General features: G+C 35.7%; 1 long non-coding RNA gene across 1 annotated transcript; it reads left to right on the top strand.

Annotated features, from left to right (window-relative positions):
• Window positions 1–9397: 9397 nt before the first annotated feature.
• LOC125589912 lies at window positions 9398–10533 on the top strand. The gene is made up of 2 exons (XR_007326096.1): window positions 9398–9682; window positions 10299–10533. It is a non-coding gene; the product is annotated as an uncharacterized LOC125589912 (long non-coding RNA).
• Window positions 10534–15026: the final 4493 nt, after the last annotated feature.

The raw sequence follows: 15026 nt of genomic DNA, 5'->3' as shown, positions 1-15026 counted from the left end.
GTCACAGATCTGTATAAACCTTTTAACCTCTCTTTAGGTTGGTTTAGTATAAACACAAGGAATTCGAATTTCTTTATTAGTTTACATATGGGCTGAATTTGATCGTTCTTATAGAACTCCTTTACTAGTATTACATACTATATGCAGCTGCTTTGTTTCAGTCCATGAACAGCTTAGGAACAATGCTGTCTTTTATCCAGTGATCCATATGCTGTTTACTACATCTTTATATGTCAATCTAATTTCTTTCTTATGACCAGACCTTTGTCAATTTCGAAATTGTGTAGCAGCAACCACCACATAGGAGTTTATCTCCTTATAATCTGTTCCATGGTCTCTGTGAGTATCCTTGTGTAACAAGCTATGATCGTATGTTGTTAGTAGGAAACATGAACACCTTTAGACCTCGTGATCATGTACCATATCTCACGGTTTCTTTTCCCTCACAAGACCCATCTATTTCACTGGTTTATATCAGATGGCGTTTCTGTATATATGTATGTGGCCAATACGCCTATCTTTCTCTATAGATACTTTAAACCCCACATTTATGTTTTCAATCTAATCCTTATTCTTTATGAGTACTCTTTCGTGGGTTCTGATCCTCGTTTATATCTTTATGTTCAAGTGCTACTCTCTTATGTACAAATATATCTTTATGTGTCGACACTTATATATGGTTCCATTGTGTTCCAGACATGATCTAATCGATTTGAGATTTCATTATCCAGAACCTTTGTTACCTAGTAGCTTGGCGTCCCAAACTACATGGTTTGGTACCTTAGATGTTTAGCTGCACAGCCTTTTCTCAATGTCTGGTATGGTTTCCTTATGACCTCAGATTTGTATTCTATGCACCTTTTTCTTTCCGGGGTTCCTTATCTTATGGAACACTTTGGTCTATCTTGTATAGACTCTGCAGCAACTTGACTGTGTCTCTTTCTAGGACATCAGATTTCGTTTGGTGCTAAGCTGGTTATGATTTAGTCACTCTTTTCTTTTCGGGTCAGTGTCTGGCATCTCGATTAGCTAGCTATGTATAATCTTTTCTTTCTTTGGACGTCTATAATTCTAATCCGAGGATCTTTGCCAAGACAATGATAGTTGATACCATTCTGTTTCTTATCATTCTTTACTCTTTACCAGCTTATAGCTTTCTCCTTTTAATGTTGGATAGTCGGATTCATTGATCATGCAAACCGTGTACCTAGCCACTTTCTGATCACCCATATTTGGCTCAAGGTCTCTTAGAAGTCGTGGGAGAAAGTCATACTCTTATCCAACATATATTCCCAATCCTCTTCTGAGGTTCCATCTTAGACGGCACATATGTCTGTGGTGGTTTATTCAAAGTCTCTTAAGATGGTGTATGTCTGGTTTATGACCCGTATTCAATCTGAGATGAGAATATCTATGCTCACTTATATGGCCTGATATATTTTCACTTTATATACATGTAAATCCATGATGTCCCTAAGCTTTAGGATGGATGTCCGATCCTTATAGGTAATGGACTGCACGGCCAAGCCGTTTATATCATGGTCATAGACCATGGTTCACGAATTTGTAGTATTGATCATGTATCACGGGTTTATCCGCTCTCCCCCTCATGAATATACTCTAATTTCGTGATGCTTAGGACAATAAAGTCTAATGAGTTTCCCTTTGTGTACATGTTTCACAACGTGAGATCTTATGGGATAACTCTTTGTGCCTTCTCAATATCAATCTTTGCATTAGACTAGGATGGCTAATCTGCTCTTGCCATAAAGTGTATAATTTTCATGGGATATATCAGTATGATCACCACGGCTCTTGCCTCTTATCATACTGATCTATTGCATAGTTTTGATCAGTAGATTACATAGGTATAGTCTTGATCACTTTCTTAAAGAGTCTTAGGCGTTTTCTTTCTTTCTTAAATCTGAAGGAACTTGTTTCCTTTTGCCCATTGTTTCTATTTGGAAACCATATTAACTCAATGGGTCATACATTCTTGGGTGTATATAATGCCCTTTAGGAAATGCCTTAGCCATGGATTTCTTACTAGGCTACTATACCGTACCATAATGCCTTTTAGGCGATTTCTTTATCAATCATTCACATTATCAAGTAAGATCAGGCAAGATATAATAGTAATGAACTCAAATCAATTCTATTATTATATATAAAATCGTGAATGACAATTAGGTTTAAAGCAAAACACAAATCAAAGACTTAAAACACAATTAGCATGTCGAGATCTTTCTTTAGTCAATAGACATGCCGGCCGCACCATCAGTTACATTGGACACGACTGCCTTGGATTCATCCTGATCCATATGAGTCTTATTTGCTTTAGGATATCTCATCTCACTATTTCTTTTTAGCAACTGATTACTCTGCTCAGTTAGTAATAGGCATGAGAGCAGATCATTATAGGTGGTGAAACCTTTTTCTCTATGGATATGTTGTAACAATAGATCCCTTGGATCGGCTGTGAGGAAGCTCTTTTCCAGTAAATCCTCCTCTGTTAGCACTTCACCACATAGTCTCATTTTGTAAACGATTTTGGACAAAGCAAAATGATATTCATCCACAGACTCAAAGTCCTGGAATCTGAGACTCATCCATTCATGCCTGACCTTTGGTAATAACACCATTGTGTATCTGGATTTTAATTCTGTCAAAAGGTCACGAGGATTCTCAATATTTAGGTACTGATTTCTTAGATCCTCAGTGAGATGATGGCGCATAATTGTTATGGCCCTATACTTTTTACTTTCAGTTGCATAATCACCCTGAATGATACTCCTTCTGAGTCCTCTTGATTTCAGGACAACTGAAGTGTTCATTGTCCATCCTAGATAATTTTCTCCAGAGGGATTTAGAATGGCATAATCCAAAGGCTCAAATCTCGGCATCTGAAACCATATTATCAATCAATTCATGATTTAGGATGCAACCAATTCAAAATAATCAGTGCATATGATTTCATAAGTCTCTCGACCAAAACACTTTACTACTCGATCGTGGTGTGAAACAAGTCGAGAATGCTAGGTCTATATGTGATGCTTAGGCCACACGGCCATGTAATGTGATACAACGATCCTAGAGATCGGTTCATGAGATATGCAAGCAAGGTCACACGACCATTCAGATATGGTGTCTCTCTAGGCCACACGGCCAATCTATGATGCATTAAGCCACACGGCTTTCAATCATATGATGCAAACAATGTGATCTATATATCAAGGGCACAAGGCCGCGAGTATGAACAATGCATCGGAATGGTTAGGCCACACGGCCAAGAAAGAGAAGCCACACGGCCAAGATTCAATTTAGGGTTAATGCATATAGTTTTACATGTAATTGCAATCCTAAGGTGGTTGGTTTCTATCAGTTCATGATTCAATCAAAACAAACAAACAAATCAATCGGCCAAGTATTAGAATAAGCCACACAGCTATTTAGTTCAATTCAACATCATCCCTAGAATTAGATCTAAGTTCAATTGCAATCAATCAGTAGTGACCAGGTTCGGATATGGATGCAACAAGGCCACACGGCCACGGATGATGATCTAGAACAATTTAACCTAGAATGTATTAAGGCCACACGGCCACAATCTAATTCGATTTCAAAGTGATAAAACAAGGTCATTAGGGTTTTAATCAAGTCAAGCAATTCAGATTCAGGTTTAAACAATCCTAATCAATATTTCTAGGTGATCAAACAAACAATTAACTTTTAAATCAAAATTAAAACCGATTTTCCAATTTAGAGTTAGGGATTTTGAAACTTTGATCTTTGATCTTTGATAAAAAGAATTTGATTTGAGATTCAAAACCTTTAAGGTTATGATTTTAATTGATCAATGGATCAATCTCGATTTAGGGTTTAGGGGATCGGACTTATTCGAGCTCCGATTTACTCTTTTAGGGGATTGATCTATTATCCTATGGCTTTAGTTTTAGAGATTATATTTTAGGGTTTCAATCTTTACAAACAATTCGAATTCAATTCTCATGTTCTTAGAATTAGGGTTACCTTTTGTTTGCAGATTGTAGAAACCGGACCACCAAGAGAACCTCGAACGGATGCGAGCTTGTTATGTGCTGATCAAGTCGTGGGATGGGAGTTGTCGCGAACGAAAGCACAAATGAGTTGGAGTTGAAGTCGCGCGAGCTGATCGCTGTCGGGTCGCGAGCTGTCTGATCGGGGAACACGAGCTGTAGCTGTCCGGGATGCAAGCTGAGAATGGATGGAGCTGAGGCTGAGTTCGTCTAGCATCAGAAACACCTTAGGGCTGGGGCTGATCGGATGAACACGAGCTGGAACGCTTGCAAGAACAGATTAGGGTTCGTCGGGTTAGGGTTCAAGGTCGCCGGCTAGGTTTTAGGTTTAGGAGTTTTTCGATTAGGTTTTAGGCTTAGGGTGTTTAGGGACTATCGTGCTGATAACGTGTTGTAAAACAATAGATTTAGAGCTGAATGTTTTTGTGTATTATTAATCATAACATGGGTTCCTTTATATAAGGATTACAAGTCATAGAAAAAGGAAAGTATCCAAAAACCTAAACCAACTAGGATTAGGAAAACTACTAATACATAATAATAGAAAAATAACAATTACAAGAAAAATGAAATAGAGTTTCCTTTTCCCCAAAGCATAAGCCGCCTCTCTCTCTCTCCTAAGGTCACGGCCGCCTCTCTCTATCTCTCTCTAGGGTTGGGCCGTCTCTCTCTCTAAGTGTATGGACCGGTTATGGACCGGGCCGGTTATGGATCGGACCGGTTATGGACATTCATCAATTGATTTATAACACTTTTCACAGTATATTAATTGATGAATGTCCATAACCGGTCCGATCCATAACCGCGCCGATCCATAACTCAGGAAGCGCCGATCCATAACACTACTCTAATTTCGGCGCTTCCTGCGTGGTTCACCATATATCAATGAACATTCTGGAAACAAGAGGAACGAATAGGAAAGAAATGTAGAGAAATAAAATTGCATGAATGAAAAGGAATGGTTGTTCCATCCCATATTTAACAAAGAATAACTTTGTTCTTTATTTGTTTACAAATAAAAAGAATGGTAGGGAATGAGAAAGAAAAATTATTCCTTATGAATAGTGATTTTTTTAAGAATGTTAGGAAATGCATTATTCCTAGTCGGTCTTTCATTTTTTTTAAAATGTTAGGAAACGCTATGTGTAACATATCAAATCTAAGAAGAAAATTAGAGATGTTTTTTACAAATATAAAAAATCGAGTAAGAAATACTTTGTAAACAAGTGAACGGTGAACCAAAACCTAATCTGAACATCTTTACTATTTTCTTTCAAGGATTTTTTACTGTATGCTCCCTTTATATAAAAAAAATTAATATTTCAAAATATAGTATGTTTTAATATTTTTTAAAGTATTCTAAATTTAGAAACTGGTTGGCGGATAATACTTTATTGCATTATTTATGATTCATTAACTTTTATAAATTTATACCGTTGATAATAGTATAATTTTTAAAAAAATTAACAGTCAATATTTTTTTTTCCTTTTTTTAACCACGTGTTAGTGGTCCAGTGGTTAAACTCAACTTGTGAAGTCATAGATTCGAATACCGTTGGAAGGTGATGATTATTTTGCAGGACTTTCGGGCCCAATACGGAGAAGCCTACTAACGTGTGGCCACTAGTGGAATTTACATGGAGTGATCACTTGTCCTCCTGGATGCCTCGGTGGGCTCTCCGGCTAAGCTCCGGTGGACGGTCATTGGCGCTAGTCGGATGGATCCTCTCGAGGCTCCGGATACGAGGGTCATAAAAAAAAATTAAGTTTTTTTAATTCCTGTGTTTTTTTTTTTGCAAAACATCTTATACTATTATGGAACAGAGTGAATATATTAATTGATTTTTATAGACTATCTATTTCACTTGTAAAAGTGCGTTACTAATCATATCTAATCTTGTATCATCCCGATGCTTAGCTCTAATCAAACCACAAACCACAAAGCAATGAAAATTGTAATTTATGAATTTGAGGATATACTTTATGGAAGAGCACAGTTAATCAAAGACCAAACATGTTTCCCATTGGCGCTTTTTCACCACCAGAAGCAAGTTGCAAAAGAAAGTGAAGCACCCAAAAATATTAAAAATCTTTAAGAAAGGGTTTAACTCCGTTTTTTATCGTGCTGCAAATTGCACTTTTACTTTGGTCATCCAAATTGCGCATTAATCTTCATTAAAAATTGTACACGATTTAATGATATAAAGTAAACAGCTCTGGACCAAAAACGCCTCATACAAGCGGGTTAATAGCTAATGCTTCTTCATTTAAAACCGGTTACAGAAAACCAGCAGATGAACAATCCGGTAAGGTCCGATCGATTACATTTGTCAGCATTGCCAAACTTTTCAAAGACCCTAATGTACTATATTAGTGACGTAAATACTATATTTATCCAGGTCTGGTTTTGATAGTAATTCTATAGACAAACAAAAGGTGGTTTGAGAGTTCAGGCACGCTCTAGTTCTTAAAACTTTCATGTTTTTGGGCTCGTATTATCTAACGACTCACGTGGTCAATCGATACACATATATAAGTCACGTGAGTCAAGTGCAACTATTTCGAACCACCAATCTATAGTTTTTGCTTGTTCTTTTTTTTTTTTTTTGTCAACTGATTTATTACTTGAAAGTTACAATGGTCTAAAGCAAGGATATTACATATTATTGAGACATTATCCTAGCTTTTTTTGCTAACTGATCAACATGATGAACATAGTTTCTAGGAACATGCTTAAAAATAAAATTGTTCAATCTAGCTAAAATAAGGACATCTTGAATCATTATTATTGATGCTTCATTGAAGATTAGTCTCTTATTTCCTCTTTGCGATGGGATGTCCAAGCTCTTGAACAGTTGTGCACAATCACCTAGAAACATTATGTTCTTATAAGATAGAGCGTGAAGCTGTTGAACAGCAAGCAAGATAGCCATTGCTTCGGCTTGTAAAGCCGAGTCTGTGGGTGTGATTGCTGAACTACCTTGGATAAGTAGGGTGCCTTCTCTGCTATATAAGAACCACCCTATTCCAGATAATACAATAGTAGATTTCCAAGATGCGTCAGCAATGCAATAAAGCATTGTTTCTTCTCCGATGATGTCGACGATGGAAGTAGGGCAAGCTGAGGGCGGAAGAAGCTGCGGTAATTCATTAAACTGGTGAGCTTCATCCCAGAGATTCTTGTCCATGATAGATGCACTGATGACATGAGTTATATGCTCTCTCTTATTCTGAAACAGCAACTTGTTTCTCATCTTCCAAATACGCCATCCAAGAAACAATGCTAAATTATTTTTTGCGTTTCCCATGTTCTGCAACAATAATACCTGAGCCAGAGAATAAATATCAAAATCTGCATCCAGGTTTATTGGTAAGTCTGTATGGGAAAGCATCCATATTTCTCTAGTGATAGGGCACTTGACAAGCATGTGAAGAATAGATTCTGTATTTTCCCCACAAACTTGGCAATCTGGAGGTACCTTACATCCTCTTCTTCTTAGATTATCAGCTACTGGTAAGCCATTGTGAAGTATTTTCCACCAGAAGATTTTTATTTTTGTTGGGATGTTACATCTTCATAGCTTCTGCAGTAGTTGATTTCTAGTTTGCGTATGAAAAGAGGAAGAAACCTGAGAAATCTGGTTGTGGTGGGTGAATTTTCTTGCTCAGTGTCAATTTGTTTTTGAAGATGATAGCCTGACTTGACTGTATATGAGCCTGTCTTGTTGTATCTCCAATATAGTCTATCTTCTGAGCCTGTTATACTTGGCCTGAGACGCATGATTCTTTGAACATCTTCATGGTGAAAGAGACTGCTCAATAAGGGAAGGTTCCACGAAGTAGTTGTAGGGATGAAAAGATTTTGAACCTTTAGGGATGGGAAGGTAGATTCACCAGGACCTCTGGGAGTTGAAGAAGGTTCTCCTAGCAACCAACTATCTTTCCAAACTCTTATATGCTCTCCATTTCCTAGCGCCCAATGCACTCCCCTGCGGATTAGAGGTTGTGTTTGTATTATGCTTCTCCATGCAAGACTTGATGATTGATAACTTCGGGCTTCCATAAACCCTGTATTTCTGTAGTATTTAGCTCTGTACACTCTGGCTAGTAAAGAAGAGGGAAGGGTCATTAACCTCCAGGCTTGTTTTGCAAGCAAAGCCTTGTTAAATGCATACATATCTCTAAGCTCCAAGCCTCCTTCTTTTTTAGTTAGAGTGATCTTGTTCCAAACTATCCAGGGTATGGAATAACGGTCTTGATTTGCGGACCACCAGAACTTCCTCATCGCTTTCGTTATTTCTTGTATCAGCCCTTTAGGAAGCATGAAACAAGACATTGTGTAAGTCGTTAGTGCCGTGATGACCGCTTTCAAGAGGATTTCTTTTCCAGCTGGAGATAAGAGCTTAGAATACCAGTTATCTAGCTTATTCTTGATCCTCTCTGTTATATACTGGAAAACCTCTTTGCGCCTTCTACCAATATGATCGGGGAGTCGTAAATATTTACCAAAACCTCCAGTTTTTGTAATACCAAAGAGCTTAGTTATGTTTCCTTGTAATGAAGACGGAGTACCTTTTGCAAATGCTATCGCAGACTTATTGTAGTTGATTTCTTGGCCTGAAGCTCGTTGGTATGTGTGAAGAATTTGGGATAGGTTACGTCATTCTTCCTCGGTTGCTTTGCAGAAAATCAGCGAGTCATCTGCAAAAAGCAAATGAGAAATAGCCGGACCACTTCGGGAAGCTTTAAAACCATGGATTCTCTACTTTTGTATGTTCTGCTTAATTAATCTTGAGAGACCTTCGGTGCATAAAATATATAGGTATGAAGGTCACCTTGACGCAGTCCTCGTGTTGGTGTTATTGTTTTCGTGGGCTTTCCATTGATCAACACCGAATAAGTCACTGTAGTAATGCACTTCATAACCCAATTTCTCCACTGATCACAGAATCTCATCTTCTTCATTACTGCATCTATAAAATACCATTCAACCTTGTCAAAAGCTTTTGCTATGTCTAGCTTCAATGCCATGAATTTGTTTTTAAGGTTCTTAGTGTGCAATGAATGCAGAAGCTCATGGGCTATAAGTACATTATCTGTGATTAGTCTCTCAGGAATGAAAGAAGGTTGGTTTTCTGTAATTATATTATCTAACCATGGCTTCAGTCTCTCAGCTAGCACCTTAGATATAATTTTATATGCCACGTTGGCTAGACTGATAGGTCTGTAATCCCTAATCGAGGCCGGGTTCTCTATCTTAGGGATTAAGCATATGTGAGTCTGATTAATCTTAGAGTCTAGTTGATTCTGCTCAAAAAATAGTTTAACAAATGAGATGACACCTGGTTTGATAATTTCCAAGTGTTGCATGTAGAAGCTTGGTGTCATTCCATCAGGTCCAAGGGACTTCTCCGGGTTCATTTTGAAGACTGCAGATTTAATTTCATCCTCTGTAACTAGAGAAGTGAGCTTCCTTTTGATGTCCGCAGTAACTGTTACAGGAATGCCGTCCATCAGAGAATATCAATATAACTTCCATTTCTCTTATACTATTGTGTAAAATAATGTTGAATATGAGCGTGAATGTCTTTGGCTTTAGACAGAGACTTCCCATGATCGTCTTGAAGGTGAGATATTCTGTTGTAGTGTCTTCTCTGTCTTGTTTTGCTGTGAATTTTTTTTTGTATTTTTATCTCCTGTTTTAAGCCAAAAAACCCTACTCTTTCTTCTCCAATATTCCTCCTCTAGTCTGTATTGTAATTGAAGATGCACCTTCAGACCTGAGAGATAAACATAATCAATGGCAGGCGAAGTATAAGCAAACTGGATTTTATCTTTTAGTTCTTGAATGAGCTTTCCTGAATTGGTAGATTGTTTACTTCTCCATCGGGATAAAACTTTTCTGCACTGTCGTATGAGATAGTGTATATCACCATTGGATAGATTAGCAGACTCTTGTGCACACGCCTATTTCACAGCTTCAAACAGACCAGGGTAAAGTCTTCATCTGCTATCATATCTGAAAAGTTTAGATTTCTTCCAATTATTTCCTTCTGTATTGAGAAGTAAGGGTCTATGGTCTGATCCAATCCAGAGTAAGAGCGTAACTGATGCCATTGGATACATATCTATCCAATCACAGTTTGCAGTAGCTCTATCTAGCTTAGACATTATGGTGTACTTGGATATCTTCCCAACCCAAGTATATTTCCCTCCCACTGATTTGATATCATTCATTCCTAGGGTTGAAAGCATGCGTCTGAATAACGAGTAAGAAGCTACTGACCTAATGATGCCCCCTTGTTTTTCTTCTCCTCCTTTGATGTCGTTGAAGTCGCCTATCATCAATCGGGGCTTGTTCTGCAGAAATCCTGCATACTCAAATTCAATTTTATCGCACCATTGCTTCTGTATGTACTTTATAACTGGGTTTCCATATATATAAGTCAACCAAAAGGTGTTGGTGCCATCTTCTACACACATATTTGTACAATACAAAGTATGGTCATTCAAAAAAGATATCTTGACCCTATCACTCCAAAACATAGCGACCCCACTACTACCAAAAGCTGGTACTATTTTTACATTCCAATATCCTAGTTCAGATGCTAAGCTTTGTACTAGACTAATTACATTCTTAGTTTCTACTAGAAGCATTATATCATGATTATAGTTCAGATGCTAAGCTTTTGCTTGTTCTGCAATTTGCTAACTTGAAGAGATAGGCTATGAATGTTTCTAACCTTCCCGCACTTAACAGTAACAAAAATCTCAACATATATCATATATATATATATTTTTATAACGGTTAAAACTGCACCGCAGTTGTATCGCTTCTCTCACACCGCTCAATCTGCTGTTACCATTCGGAGCAATAAGCTTACAAAAAGATGTTTCTTTCACTTTCCTCATCACCGTTCACTATTGACTTTCTTCGGTTGGATTTTCATTACATTTATTATAAGTATTAGTGGTCACATTTTGTTCATGTATATTATTTTTGATGACGTAGATCACACTCTTTTTATACATGACTATCCCTTTAATTAATATATTTTATTTCATCACGCATCAAAAGCTAATACTTTGGTTTATACGAAGTTATAGCTTTTTAGGATTTTATATAAATTACAAGGAAAATATCACCAGTTCGGACAGAGCGGTAAAAAGACGTTATATTTGATGAACAAAACTTATATTCCCTCCTAGGATAAACTTTTAAATTCACTTCACTTGCTAAGAATCAATCAAAGTGTCACGTAAATTATTAAATTAAAAATATTATTTAAAAAATAATAATAATAATTAAAAGAGAATAACGTCAATTTTAACGATGTTAACGCCGACGGTTAAAATCTAAACCCTAAATCTTAAATTCTAAACCCTAGATCCTAAATAATTAACTCAGATCATAGTCAAACCATATACCCTAAACCCAAACCGTATACCATAAACCCAAACCGTATACCCTAAATTCAAATTCTATACCCTAAACCCAAACCGTAAACCCTAAACCCAAACCTAGACAGTATAGGATTTGGGTTTAGAGTCAATGGTTTGAATTTAGGTTTAGGGTCTATGATTTGAGATTAGGGTATAAGATTTGGATTTAGGGTTTACGGTTTGGGATTAGGATCTACGGCATATGGTTTGGGTTTAGTGTCTAGGATTTGGGTTTAGGGTTTAGATTTTAAGATCTATAATTTAGGTTCTAGAATTTATGATTTAAATTTAAGGTTTACCCGCCGGCGTTAGCGTCGTTACTATTGGCGTCATTCTTTTTAAATATAATATTTTTATTTAATAATCTATGTGACATTTTGATTGATCTTTAGAAAATGATGTGAATTTAAAGGTTCACACTAGGGGTAAACCGAAGTTTTGTTTACTATCCATTTGCATACATAAAAAAATGTCGACTGTATTTATTCTTAACGATTAGTCTGACCCCTATAAATATATTGGATATGTGCAATTTAATAAAAAAAACACTGTATTTGCAAAATATTTTATTTGTTCAATACAGTGGCGGATCCAAAAAAATTATTTATCGGTGTCATAAATAAATTAATTATTTAATTTAAAAATGTTTTTTAAATAATTTAAGTTAAAATACTATTTAAATAGTGATTATGTATGATATTAGTTTTTATATTTTTTATTTATAAATAAAAATGTATTATATATAAAATTCTTGTAAATAAGGTAAAAATTGTTACCTTATTAACTAAAAAACTAAATACAATATTTAATTTGAATTTAGAAACCCAAATAAATAAATAAAGACCGTAAGAAATCAAAATTATCCACCCAAAAGACTAATTTCGATCCAGAAAAAAGGTTTTGGGCTTTTGGCCTGTAACAAAACTGATTAAAAACAGAAAAATGGGTGCAAAACGGGGTGTCGAACTCGGTTCCAAGGGCAAAAACCCATTGGACAAAAACAATGGTCCACCTTCAAAAATAATTTAACAATTCACTGAACGTATTTAATCATGAAATAATTACACTAAGAGTCAGTTTTATGTTTATTATAACACAATAAATCATTTTCTTCTACCAAGACACTTTCTTCCAACAGCTTCCCTCTTTCATAACAAATTAGTCTACATGTAACTAAGTAGCTGACCAACCAAACCATTATTTAAGCGGGAATTAACCTCCACCACATATCCTTTATCCAAATTGACAGCTCAGATTAAATTTGGCTCTTTTGACAAGACTTATATCTATCTTTTCTTATCCATTAGATTTGCTTTTACACTTTTTATTTTAACGGTCTAGATCTACTCTATTGGATAAAGCCAAATTCATCATCTCAATTTTCTGTGTGTATTGCTCGGTTGTTTTGAAATCGAAACTTTATGAAATTTTAATCATTCTTAACTTCATCTCTCTCGGAGGATTATTGTTGTTTAACGTTCCAGATTAAGAAAATTTTATTAATTTTCTTATTCTTTTCTATTTCATCATCTTTTTCTTCTTAGCTGAGTTTTCTTTTCTAAATTCAAGAAAATGACAAACCACTGCCATTGATAATAAAGATGAGGACAGAGACGATGGAAACGAGGATGAAGAAAGTGAAAATGAGGTATGAATGTATGATTATAAGATAATATGTAACGGGTAGAAAAATTCGTTTGGCTCTTGAGATATCAACGGAGCCAAATAGAATAACCAGGAACCGTACGACAATGCAAATGGCGATCTGCCCGTGTCGAACCAAGATCATGTATATATCCATGTGGTTACTCAATATACTCGTGTACACATTAGTGAAGACATTATTAACCGACGATGTTCATTAATTTGTGGACAAGTTTGGGTGAACACAAGAACATGGTTGATTAGAAATTGTGTACAGTTAGTAGGCAGTGTACGTAAAAGCAGGTTGTGATCCAGTGTACATGACGCTTGCTAATGAAGACGTTCAAGACGTCCACGGGTACATGTATCGTTTAACAAATGACAAGGGGTGTGATGGCCAATGTAATGAACATGTAATAGAACCGAAGAGTGGTTTCGTGGGAAATGGTGTACATTTGTTGTGTAGTATACATAACTGTGTACATATATTTCTGTGTATCGGTGTACATGGTTATGTGTTAAACGGTGTACAATATATTCGATGTGTATCTCTGATCTGGGTACACATGTATCGTATAACAAATGGCAGGGGTGTACACGAACATGACGTATATATCCACGTGGTTACTCAATATACTCGTGTATACGAACATGATGTACATAAAAACAAAAAAAAAATGCTACATGGAGTTGGTTTATTTTATCTGAAAGAATCAAAATTTAACACGAACATGATATACATCTCTAACTCTATCTGAAAAAAATCAAAATTTACATAATTAAAATAATTAGACTTTGCTTTGATTTCTCTTGTATCATAAATTTTGTGTACACATATTCACCATTTAATCATACAATGTTGAAAATTGTAAATCCATGTTACAAATTCTTAAATGTCTAATTGAATGTTGTACCATGGTAAAATATACATGTCGATATTGGTAATCAAGCGTACAAATTTTGATATCGTAATCAAGTTATTCCTCTTTTATATGATAGATGATACTATTGATGTTTGTCACATCTTTTTAGTTTATACTTGAAAACTCTTTATACTTTTCGTAAAGTTTCGATCTTGAATCATGTTTTAATAAAGTTTGTTTGGCTACTTGGTATATTAACATACCTTTTCTCAAAAGTAATTGTGACATGAGCAGATTCCCAGATATAGTGTACATGTGGATATTGTTACAATGGTGTACATGTGGACATCCTTAAAACATTTACCTTTAAACAAAGGAAAAAGGTATACATGTCAATTCTATTTTTGACCGTTTTAAAACTTGCTAATATTTATCAAATATTAGTGGGTTGGTGTCCATGTGGATATTTAATAACCATTGTATACGTCACGAATATTTTTACATGCATTCAACCAATTGTGAAGCAACTCCATATGCCGAAAAACATATCAAAATGTTTTTTGCATGCTTATTTCTATTGAATTATTAAAATTTGTAGGAAGTCAAAATATTTTTCAAGATGAAGAAATCTACATCAATGTAATCAAGTATGTAATTTACTTTTATTTGCTTAAATATGTGTACATTTAAAACGTATAGAATGTGTTTTACTATGTGTACACCCCTTGTGTACAAGCTTCTTCATCCACGTGTACACTATGTTTGATGTACAACATTACTAAAACACAATCCTCGCTCTCCTAACCATCCCCTTACCCACATGAAAATTATTGATGTCAACGATGAAGACACATGACTTCCAACAAGTATCCTTTTAATCTAACAACTGCTAATTCACCCACATGCATACAACCTCACCACAAACGCGATGTGTTTCATTTATCACAAGTGGTTTTTTTGTCATCATCACCATCAGTATAAAAATCATTTGAACATCTCATTGTAATATGATACTGAAACA

The sequence above is a fragment of the Brassica napus genome, chromosome C7, assembly GCF_020379485.1.
Source record: "Brassica napus cultivar Da-Ae chromosome C7, Da-Ae, whole genome shotgun sequence".
NCBI classification, from domain to species: domain Eukaryota; kingdom Viridiplantae; phylum Streptophyta; class Magnoliopsida; order Brassicales; family Brassicaceae; genus Brassica; species Brassica napus.
Note: the sequence above shows the minus strand (reverse complement) of the source record. Positions and strands in the feature narration are given on the sequence as shown.